The sequence below is a fragment of the Antechinus flavipes genome, chromosome 6, assembly GCF_016432865.1.
Source record: "Antechinus flavipes isolate AdamAnt ecotype Samford, QLD, Australia chromosome 6, AdamAnt_v2, whole genome shotgun sequence".
Classification (NCBI taxonomy): Eukaryota; Metazoa; Chordata; class Mammalia; order Dasyuromorphia; family Dasyuridae; genus Antechinus; species Antechinus flavipes.
Window position 1 is genome coordinate 75,083,618 of NC_067403.1, and position 12,133 is coordinate 75,095,750.

Sequence of the window (12,133 nt, forward strand, 5' to 3'; positions counted from 1 at the left end):
AAAGTTTGTGCTGGAATGTCTGCAACTGCTGCCAACCAGGAGTTTGGTGTTAACGAATCTCTGCAGGAAGCAGGTGTTGCTGACAGATTATTTCAAGCTGGTATATTCTTCACCATCTCCAACACCATCCAACAGCCATGAAGGACAGAATGTTGGGGGTGATGTTGAGACCTTGCCAATCCTGGCATCTTCCAACAGGAGTTATAAAAGTCCCTGAGCCCTTTTCCTTGGTTTTCAGAAAGTTGCTAAGGTAAAGAGGTTTATAGCAGAAAAATATGCGGTACAAAATCCTTGTACCACCATCTGACACGGTAGAAGGTAAGATCAGTTTAAAAAATGTCTTAGTCATAAGAATTTTATTTGCTATGCCATATTTATGGTACTATAGATGTCATGTATTATGAGAAATGATATTATATGAATTTTTTTAAAAATTGAGACATTAATGTAAAAGGTCACAAAATTCTCGAGAGTGGCTGATGAGAAAAATGTTTTACATGTTACCAGTTTTATTTTGTGTATTTCAATGTATGAGTTATTTCCTGTTTATTGTGTTAGGAAAAGTAAATATTATCAGAATTAATTCTATTTGGAAAAGAATATTTATAGCAATCTCTAATAAAAGGTTGTAGTTTTTTGTGGTTGTAGGAACCTCACCTCACAATGTGTTTTTGACTTTTGTGCCATTTCACCCCCATGAAAGTTGAAAAGTGACTGTATTTAAAGTATAGGGACTGAACCTATAATTTCACCAATACGGGGATGCCCTCATGAAACCCCTCTAGTAAGGTAAGTCAGTGTCATCTCTGAAACTCTTTGAAAACTGTCCAGGTAAAGTAATGAGGATAATATAACCAGTATATGTTAAAGACAGGACATGAACATAAATATTCCTTGTTTTGAGGGTGGCGTTCTATCTACTACACCAAGCTGATTATATGTCACTACTTTGGGAAATATACTTGCTATATCTGAATAGAACAGGGAAAGGCCAGGCTATGAAGAACTCAATAATAGAGGCACTAAATAATATTGTGGAACTGGATAAGTTTACAAATGTTCACCAAAGAGACTTCAAAATATTTTCAGCCCTGAAATTGGTAGTGTACACAAGAGAAAACTTGTTGATAGTTGGTATGCTAACATCAATAATACACCAAAATCAACAGATAGTCAATCTCATTTGATTTCCTTATTTGTAAATGAGAATATTAGATTAGACAACTTCTAATGTTTTTTTCTAACTCCAAATCTTTATCCCATTATCTCCTTTCCCCAAACTTAGAACACTTTGCTATGTAGAATGATGTTAACAAGCTGTAGAGCATTACCATTTATGTGTTTGCAAAGGAAAGATGAAGAAATGATACTTTCATCAAAATGTATGTAAATTATTGCACCTTAAAATAAAATCCCATATTTTAGCTCTATATGTTTAGTATCTATATGTTGGGAAGGATTTGACTGATTTATAACTAATCTGTGACAAGTCATGGCCATGTATACCAATATTCTACTCATAGATAGAAGCATGGAGACACAGGATATTTAAAAGAATAAGATTTTCATCATCACCAAATATCAAATTGTGTCATGATTTATTGATGGATTAGCATGCACTTGAGAAAACATTAGTTTTTATTATCTATCTTTTTAAAAATAAAATACTAGTTTTTTATATATAAGCAAATATAGTTTTCAACATTCACCCTTGCAAAATCTTGTATTCCAAATTTTTCTTCCTCCCTTCCCATCCCTCCCCTAGAGAGCAAGCAATCCAATATATGATAAAAATGAACAATTCTTCTACACATAGTCTCACAATTATCATGCTGCACAAGAAAAATCAGATCAAAAAAGAAAAAAAATGAGAAAGAAAACAAAAAGCAAAGTGAAAATCCTATGTTGTGATCCACAATCAGCCCCAAGAGTCCTCTTTTTGGATGCGGACAGCTCTCTCCATCACCAGTCTATTGGAATTACCAATCCTTTTAAGTGTTCAGGAGGTCAGTTTGATCCATGACACATCCAAATTTGCTAATGATATTGAGCTATTTGGGGACAAAAAAGAAATCGACATTATGTAGACATCAATGGATCATCCATCTTCCCACAAATCACTGGGGCAGCCCATTTCTCTCAATGGCAAACTCTTCCTAGAGTCTCCATGTCAGGAACAGACCTAGGTTATCCTTCCTTCATTTCCTTCCCAGCTTTGCTTCTAAGGCTTAGGAAATGTGCCCTTGAGCACCTGAAGTATCTTCCTCAATTTCTTCTATACTCATTCCCTGGTTTTCAGTCCCTTTTGTATATCACTTTTCTCCATAAATATATAAGCTTTTATGCTGCTATAAGTATTTTTAACCATAAAATGTCCTAATTCAATGTATTCCTCTCTCTTTTGCTGTTGATGCATATTATACTGGATTTGATGAGCATTCCAACATGTTTTTCCTGAGAAAGAAAAGAATCAAATAAGAAAGAACTGCTGCAAAAACAAGGCGAATATAAGATTTTGGGGGGCTGGGTTTGTCATTATTTTTGCTTGTGTAGGTATCCCTGGTGCTCATGACTTTGCCTGACACATAGAAAGTATTTAATACACGTGTATTGCCTGCTATATAGATTGCCAACAGATTATTTGTTTTTTTCAATATGATTGACACAGTCTTCTTTTCTGGTCTTAATATCTTTCTTAAGATGTCTTTTATTCTATTTTGTGCAACTTTTTCTTTGATAATATGTTGTTTTCTCCTCATGTCCCTCATATGTGTCTCCATTGGAATTTGAGTAATAAGAAACTTTAATTATTTGAAGCTTGTGATAGTTCATGACATCATTAGAATTATCACTAGAATAACTTTTCTTTGTCCAAACCTATGATTTCTTTATCTCTCAGTGGGGAAATTCCCTCAACTGATAGAGATCATCAATAACTTTCCTTCAGTTTAGTCCTAGAGAGTTGCAGAACCATTGTTATTAAGGGACTTCACTATGGTGACACAAATAGTTTGTTAGAGAATTTGAACCCAGTTTTCCTGATTTTGAAGTCAGATCTTTATATGCTTTGTCAAAATATCACACCGGAAAATATTTTAAAAGATGGTTCTTTGTTCAAGGAGAAATTTCAGGTTATTCTACACAATTTTCAAATCTTTGGGTTTTCATGTTTTTTCCTTCTGAACTATTTTTCAACATATACATTTTAATATTCATGAATAAATGTATGTTTTAATTTTGGGTTTCTGATCCAGTTATTTGTAGAATTTTTCTATTTTTTCATCTTCTGTAATAGATAATATAAGATTCAATTATCTTCATATTGATTTTTTAAAAAATTTTCATTACAAGGATTCTAATGTAAGATGACCAAGTGTTCTATGAAATGATATCTTTTATTGCCTTTAGTGATATGACAAACCCAACTTCACAAGCTTTCTTCATCAATCATCTATTTCTTAATTAAATTAAATTAAACTGACATTTACTAAGCTTCAGTATTTCATTCAATAAGTATTTTAAAATTCTCACTATGTGCTGGTTACCATGCAGGGAAAGGATTGGGAGTGAAAAAGACAAAAATGAAATAGTTCATGAACTTATTCTCTAATGGGGAAAAATAGCATCAACATGTCAGAATAAAGAGACAGGATGGCATAATAGTTAGAGAGTCATTCAGAAAGATCAGGGTTCAAGTACAACTTCTGACACATGCTTGTTTATGTGGATTTTCCAAAGAAAAGTGATTAATATAATCATGGGAGTAGGCAGATATTATTTGTCAGAGGTATAGCTTCAATGCCAGAATCTTTTATAGTTCAGTTTTGGTCTTGGGACCAAATGAGGCACACTTCAGTCATTGAAGGATTTAACAAAAAATGCTTATTTTGCTCAAACATAGCAAGAATATGCAACAAGGATATAGTGGCTCTTCGCGTCTCTGGATATTGTTCCCTCATCTCCACCTGGAAATAGTTTGGTCATTAGATATTGCCACTTGCATTGTCTTAGGCCCACCAAGTTTAATGCTCCCACTATCCATATAGTTGGGACTTTATATTCCCCTAAATGGCTAGGAAGCTGTGCTAAGAAAGCAGGGATCAATCAAGTTCTAAGAACAACTTTGTCCTCGACTTACCCCCTTGTCAGTTGGGAATAGGGGAGGAATACGCTTCAGAAAAACTGAGGCTCATCAAGCTAGGGGACAACTTTGTCATCATTTTGTAAAACCTCTCCATGATTTGGATGGGAGAGGAAAAGTTTTGTCTCAGAAATATGGTTCTATCCTGTCATTAAGCAAGGACAGACAAAAATAAATGGAACATTCAGTCTGAAGGAATGGAGGCCAGGGGAGAGGTTGGGATATGTTTGAACTTTATAAAATAATGAGCATTGTGGATGAAATGAACTTATTAAGTCCTAGAATACCTCAGTGAAGTTACTGTATTGGATTCAATGATCTCTAAGATTCATCTTAGTTCTAAATCCTTTGCTCCAGTTTTGTATCTTGAGGTATTATAATCTGGTAATATATTAACAATTTTTGTAACACCAGTTTTGCTGATTTTTTCTTTTCTGTTTTAGGTGAAGAATATTAGAATCTTCAACCTGTGGTGCTACTCACTGGTATCTGATAATAGGAACAACACAACCAGTGGGGGCTTGCTTGAGCTAATTTAATAGAGAAGGGACTCCCCAGAAGATCCCTGAGGGAGAGGTGTCTGGCCTTGGAAGAGTGGACCTCGCCTCCACATTTGTATCCTGGGACTTAACGCAGTGCTTTGAGAATAGATGGTGTTTAATAAATGTTTCTTGAATTGACTTGAGTTGAACTGCTTCACAATGACAGAAGCCCAATAATTGGCTGAGTCTCCATAGTACCACAAGGCAAACACAGCTGACTCAACAAAACAACCGGAGAAAATGGACTCTATTTTTTTCCCCTGACGTTTCTGGCAGACTCATTTAACTAATGGCCTTCATATCTTGCTAACAGGCTCCTGACAGCACCTACCTCCAGGATATGCTACTCTTTTAATTATCCCTCAACTTTCTTATTAATGTGTGAATTTTCAGTTTCTTCTCCTTCCCGTGTAGTTCATCTCATACTGAGTCATATTTTGTATAGAATTGCTTTCTCTTTGTTTCGAGCCCCTCATACTGAAAACACTGATGAAGATTAAACTTGGGGGTAAATCCTAGAAGCATTTTATCCTAAAGAATTCATTTCTTGGATGTTAGGGTAGAATGTTTGCTCTGTATTTTTTATCATACAAGATTTTACTTTAAACTGATGTTGATTAGACACACGTCAAGGTTTCAGATGTACATGAATACAAATTGTATGCCTGAGAAAACATTGAAAAAATTGTTTATGCACACACTTCAACCTCCTTGGGGCAAAGAAACCGCCAATGCTCTCTCTTCTTCAGGCCTCTGTTTGTCATTGGATGGAAAAGACATTGTAGAAATATGTTTAAAACTACCTACACTCTCACCTCAGGGTGGTTTTGAGGGATGGGGGAGTTGGAGTAGAAGAAAAAAATTATCTTCCTAACTTTTATTCTGTTTAGGAGGCTGTCATAGCATCATAGAATGTTTAAAGGCTTTAAAGAACAACTGCTGGACTAACTTTTCAGCCTTTCTGACATGTCAGGTACTAGGTGATGTTCCTCTATAAGGACTACAGAACCTGAGTTCTTCCTTCTCCTCTTCTTTCTCCTCCTCCTCCTCCTCTTCCTCCTCCTCTTCTTCCTTTTCCCCTTCTTCTTCTTCTTTCTTCTTCTTCCTCTTCCCTCTCTCTCACACACATACTAAGAACTCTTATGCCTATGGTGTAGGGATAGTTTTAAGTCAGGTATAAATCAGATTAGGTGTCCTCTATGATCTCTTCCAATCTGAAATTCTGGGATTCCAAACATAAAGTAGGATAAAGGGATTTTGAGTCAGAAGGGGCATTTCAATTCATCTGATTCAAATTCCTTATATTAATTGGGAAAGTTAAGGTCCAGAGAAGACTAATGATTTTTTCAAGATCACAAAATATGAGCAGAGCTTGATTTTGAACCCATATGGCTTTTGAGTTTTAATCTAGTTTGCTTTGTCCTAAACTATGCTGCCAGATGACTGAGTGCTGAATTTCTGTGAACATGTGACTGTGGATATAATCTGATCTGAAGGTGCTTGGCCACAAATGGTTTCCTCACTGGCTAAATGATTGCAAAATATGTTATATAGATGGTCTCATTTGAGCTTTCTAATAATTGCCATATAGCTACTATATTCCTCCCATACATCACTTAGTTCATTGAGATGTAGGGATTTATTCCTAATTACAATTCCTAATAAACATCAGAGGCAGAATTTGAACCCGTATCTTCCTGATCTTAAGTGCATTGATCTAGCCAGTTGGTGGAATCATTCCTGGCACATTGGTGCAGTAAAAAGAATGTTGAATTTGTATTCAAGAAACCTGGATTTGAATCCTGCCTCTGATACATACTGATTTGAAGGGAAGAATCATGTCACCTTTCTGGATCTCAGTTTCCCCCTCTGAAAAATGAGACGTTCCCTTTAGCACTTTAGCAAATCCTTTGATTAAAGATTGCTATAACTTCCAAATAGATTACGTGGTAGAGGAACTGTACCAGAAGCCAAGAATCAGATTTGTTGATAAGATCCAAGCTCTTGTCCCCAAGCAGAAAGCATTGATGGGGAGCCATGCAGGACAAGCCAGCTTTTGGGAGGAAAGGGGTGGGGATTTGGTGCCCATCTGAACTGAAACATTGGCTTCTGCCAAGGAAAAGAAGATTAAGCCTGGGTGGGGTCTGGAGATAAGAATGGGAAGGTTACAGTAAAAACACTGAGCATTTCTAGGAAGATGGGAAAAACGGGGTCTGGGTGTGAGGAGGTATGTTGCTGAAGGCATCTATTGTCTGCTTCACCTTTCTGCCTAAGGCTGATCACAGTAGCCAGCCAGCAAATGTCCCATTCCACTAAAGGACAAAAATAATCATCACAACACTCATTTCTTAGGAAGGGTATTATGCTTTATGGCTTTCATATCCTTAATCCCTAGCCTGTGAGTCAGGTTGGGGAGTAAGAATGTTCATTTTATAAAAGAACTGATGGAATCTGAGATATTAAGTGACTGGCCTAAAGTCATATAGCAAATAAACAACAAACTCAACAGTCAAGCCTAAGTCGGCTATCTTAAAGTCTTGTATTCTTCCTGCTATACCATGCTGCTCCTGTGACGAGGGAAATATATTGAAGATTGCATGTAACTCAGCCTGACTCAACTACTTGGTCTCAGAGCTCCCTTCCTATTGCAGATCTTTAATCATACAATTAAATAAAATCCATGAACTCTGTCAGCAAGACCCACATTTCCATACACTTGGCACTATTTTATCATGGACCCCTCCCCTTCCTTTCCTTCCTCCCTCCCTCCTTCCCCCTCCACCCCCCAGGGATTTACCCCTTTGCTTTTCAGTTTTTTTTTTTTAATGTATAGTCTTCTCCCATTAGATTGTGAGCTTCTTGAGGGCAAGAACTGTCCTGTGCCTTTCTTTGTATCATTATTATTTGGTGCGATGTCCACCACCCAGTAAATACTTAACGTTTATTGATTGCTCACCTATTGTTATCTGATAGAATCATGGTGGTAATAATAGACAGAGTGTTCCTTCTCTATCACAATTCCCTGAAATAAAGAGAACAAATATCTTCATTTTGCTCAGGAAGACCTTGAGTCTCGGGTAGAATATGTGGCTCTCCTGGGGTCACAGAAACAGCAGCAGATTTTGAAGCTGAGGTTCAGACCTACATTTTTGATTCCCAGTCCAATGGGCTCTTTTTCACTAGATCGTACAGTTTTCAGATAAAAAGTTATTCATCTGGAAGGGTCACAGGCAGGGTCCATAAGAGGTTCTTTTGAGAGATGTCTGAATTTGAACGAGAAAAAAAACTTTATTTTTCCCTAATTTCTAACTAGAATTTAATATTTCTTTCAATTATGAATATAGGCAGCAAGCATTGTTTTGAGGAGGTATTCATAGGCTCACAGACTACTACAGGGGTCCATCACACATAGCTGTGCACACACACACACACACACCCACACAACACATACACACATACACACCCACATATACATGGCTGAGAACTCCTGGGCTAGATGAAATCTCCAGGGTTCAGGAACATAAAAAAAACTGCATATGTTAATCTCAGTAATTAGGATAACAACAATTTGTAACAATCCGATCTAATGTTTTCAGTGGCAAAAAAATGTTGATGTACATAATAGATGTTTTAAAATGGCTGTCTAATAGAATACAAAGTATTTTATAAAAATCTGACTTGCTCTTTAAAATGAAAAAGAATTGTTGTTAAATCACTTCTGAATGTAGTCTTCCCTTATAAGAAAATAATAAAAAGCAACAAATAATAAAAATAGAGTAAATAAAAGATTAGCAAAATTAACCAACTTATTGACTGAATCTGAGAGTATTTTAAGTGCTCTCCACTAATAGTCATTTACTTCTCCAAATAAAATAGAAATCCAATTTTCTTGTCTTTTCTTCTAGACAAGTTTTAGGGAACATAATCTTTTATGGAAGAATTATGTTCAATTTCTGCCTATTGGCCTATAGAATCATAGAATTTTGGATGTAAAATGGACTTTCTAAATCATCTAGACTCTTACTGCCCTTTTGTTTATTAGGGAACAAAGGCTCAGAGTAGGTCATTCTTCTAAGGTCAATTAGCATTAGAGCTGGTACTAGAAGCACATTTTCTATCAACTAAATTTAGAAGCAGGTATAAGTGTGGTAGGGTGATGTTAGCTTTCTTCTGCCCTGGAGGCACTGAGTTTAGGGCATAATGATAGGCTTGAGCTAGATCTCTACCACCTATAGAACATAGCACTTGGTTAGCATGGATAATTAGTTCAAGTGGGAAACTATTTAATTGGTGACTGGAGTAAGCTCTTCCCTTGTTTTGCCTTGCTTCCCATTCCCCTCCCACATCCCGTAACTGGAATTCCAGGTTCTCTGTGTATTCTCATTCCCTTAAATGAGGACATAATCTGTATTGCTTACCTCTGTTGTGGTTCATGGTCTTTACCTCCAGTGTAAAAATTCCCAGTCGTTTCTCTGACTAGACTACTTAATTCCCATAATGTTAAGGATGAAAACAGCCATAATGTGGCAAGCTGAAGTGGGGAAGACAGAAACTGAATTCTTCAGAAGAGACATTCATTCTGTGGTCATACTGAAGCACTTTTTATCATATCATACACTGAGAAATTCTGGAAACTAGCAGTAACCAGAAGATCAGCTTGCCATAGTGATTATAGATGATATCTTGGCTATTTGAAGATACACAATATTAGGGAAAGAGTTGTAGCCATGAGCATTAGTGTGGCAGGTTTTAGAAGCAGTGTGGGTTCCCATTATGTCAGACTAATACAGACTTATGGTTTATGCTCTAGATCTGGAAGTCTTTCCAGACTACTCTTTTGGTATCATGGACACCTTTGTCAATTTGATGAAGGCAATGAATTAATTACTTTTCAGAATAATATTTTAAATGCATAAAATAACATAAAAAGATTGCAAATGAAACCAATTATGATGAAAGAAATCTGTAATTTTTCCCATCTAAGATCATGAGTCCCCTGAAATATAGCTAAGACCCCCTTGGGGATCTGTGAATCTCAGCTTAAGAATCTCTGCTGACATCCCTATAAGGAGAGAATAACTTCATCAGAAGATATTATTATCTTTGAATACAATATGTACAATCTTATTTGTTGAATACAAATGTATATAGCAATAGGGTTAATTGAAATAAGGCTGTTGTTCATAAGCTATATCACAAAATATGATGGAATAAAAATGCAAATCCTCATAAGAAATGAAGAACAGATGACTCAAGGATGAACATGTGCTGAGATGAGGTCTGAGCTTCACTATTTGTTTTATCTCTTTTTTTTCTTTATAAAGTACTATATTTCCCCAAATCTATGACATGTAAGTATGGAAAGTTTATGACAAAAATCTTGCTGTCACCTTAAATTGCTACCATAAATTATTACCTCCTACATCGTCTTTCGCTCGCAATATGCAATTAATCAAGGAAACAGGTTATTCTTTCTAATTATGGCACTAGTTTTGAGATCCCTATTTTTGGTGCAAGAAGGGATATCATAGATCTGGAAATGAAATATGAGTATGTGATAATGTGATGAAGCATTCTGTACTATCCCTGGGGTACTTTGAATTGGGGCACCTGCCCTAGCCATGTGCTATCTCTTCGCTGGCCCTTTCTCTTTCTACTTCAGACACTGATAACAGTGTCATACTTCCATATCCTCCAAAACAAAGAATAGCTGTAAGAGGGGAATATCAAACTATTTAGTTCTGGGCAGATTCTTAGCCATTGTGACATCTGTTATTCATCAAAGTACGTTAAGTCACTTGCTGAAGGTCACACAAACAACGACAGAGATGTGGGATCAATGTAGTTTGGTAAGTTATACATTGAACTTGAATAAGGAAGACCTAATGGGTTCAAATCCAAATTCCAGAGCTTTCTATGTGACATTGGACAAATTAACCCCTCTGTACTTGGATTTCTTTATCTGCAAAATGAAAGCATTAGACTTTATGGTCTCTAAAGGTTCTTCCAGGTATAAATCTATTATCCTATGATCACAGGCTCTAAGAGATTAATGGTCACAAGGCTACTAAGTCAACAAACCAGAAATAAGCCTTTTGATTGAAAGTCCCACATTATTTTCACCACACCATTCTCTTCTCTCAAGAGAAGTCAGATGTATAAGTATCCAAAATTCCTCTTTAATTGGATCTTTCCTTTCTTTATACTGATGCTCTAAATCTTTTGTTCTTTTGTTTTCTTGAACTTTATCAAATGTAAAGTCAAATTTTCCTTAGCTTGCTGCAACTGAGACTTTGGGGTATTTCCCTTTGGGTGAGATCTCGGATGCTTTCCCTTAGCTGAGCTGAGTTTCCTTGTTCTCAATGGAGAACTTTTTTGTATTGTTTGGTATATATTCCCCTATTCATAATTTCTCTGATTTCTGTTGGCTAGGATTTAGATAGATGTGTTTCTTGGGTAAAAAATAATTTAAGTAGGAGGCTTCATGTAGGAAGAAATATATTTTCTGCTTCCAATCCAATTTAGGAATATTTATTAAGCACCTATTATTTGTAAGACATTGGGAAAGCAAAAGCAAAAATGAAACAGTACCCTAAAGCTGACTCTTATGGGCTTGAGAACCACGGACTAAATTTTCAGTGTGAGTTTCAGGTACCTGAGAATCAGTCATATGGAATGTGACTTCCATTTATTTTCTTTGACCTCAGGAATTAAAAGTAGGAACAATGTGTGGGAGTTGCAATGAGGCAAACTTCCTGACAATCTAAAATAGCACATAGTAGGAGTTTAATAAATGTTTATTAATTGACTTCTCTTTGGGGAATTTTTAAAAACAAAAATTAGATGGCCACTCGTTAAGTGAATTGTAGTGGTGATTCTCAGCCCCCTTCCCCCCCAGATATGGTTTAGGTTAAATGGTCTCTGAAATCATTTCCAAGTTTAAAATTGTGTGATTCTATGTTTAGCTAGTCCCACCCTCCCTTCGCTTTCCTTTCATTCTTTTCAGTTGTTCACTTGAATAATAGAGCAACCAAACAAATCTCCCCATCATTCTGGAGACTCACTATGCAATTCATTGCCACCTTAACTCTTCTGATCCCCACATCTATATTTTAATTATATTTTTTCAATTAATGCACTTTGATTTTCTTTCCTCCCTCTCATTAGAAAAGAAAATACTAGTAACAAATATGTATAATCAAGTAAAATAATTTTCTGCATTGCCCATGTTAGAAAATGTATGTCTCATTCACCATCTGATTATATCATTCATTCAAGCATAGATCTTTTTTCCATGTAACCTTGCCTCAGAAATTCTTTCTTTTTCTGAACTCTGGTACCCCTCATTTGATACATCCCTTGCTAACTTGTATTATTATTTATCTGCTTGGAAGAAGCTGTTACATAGCAAAAGGAGTATTGGCCTGGGAATCAAAGGCCGGGTTGAGTC

At 36.1% G+C, this 12,133-nt stretch overlaps 1 long non-coding RNA gene across 1 annotated transcript; it reads left to right on the forward strand.

Annotated features, from left to right (window-relative positions):
* The first annotated feature begins 692 nt into the window (after positions 1–692).
* LOC127540628 (uncharacterized) lies at positions 693–5,212 on the forward strand. Its single transcript, XR_007948253.1, has 2 exons — positions 693–789; positions 4,585–5,212. It is a non-coding gene; the product is annotated as an uncharacterized LOC127540628 (long non-coding RNA).
* Positions 5,213–12,133: the final 6,921 nt, after the last annotated feature.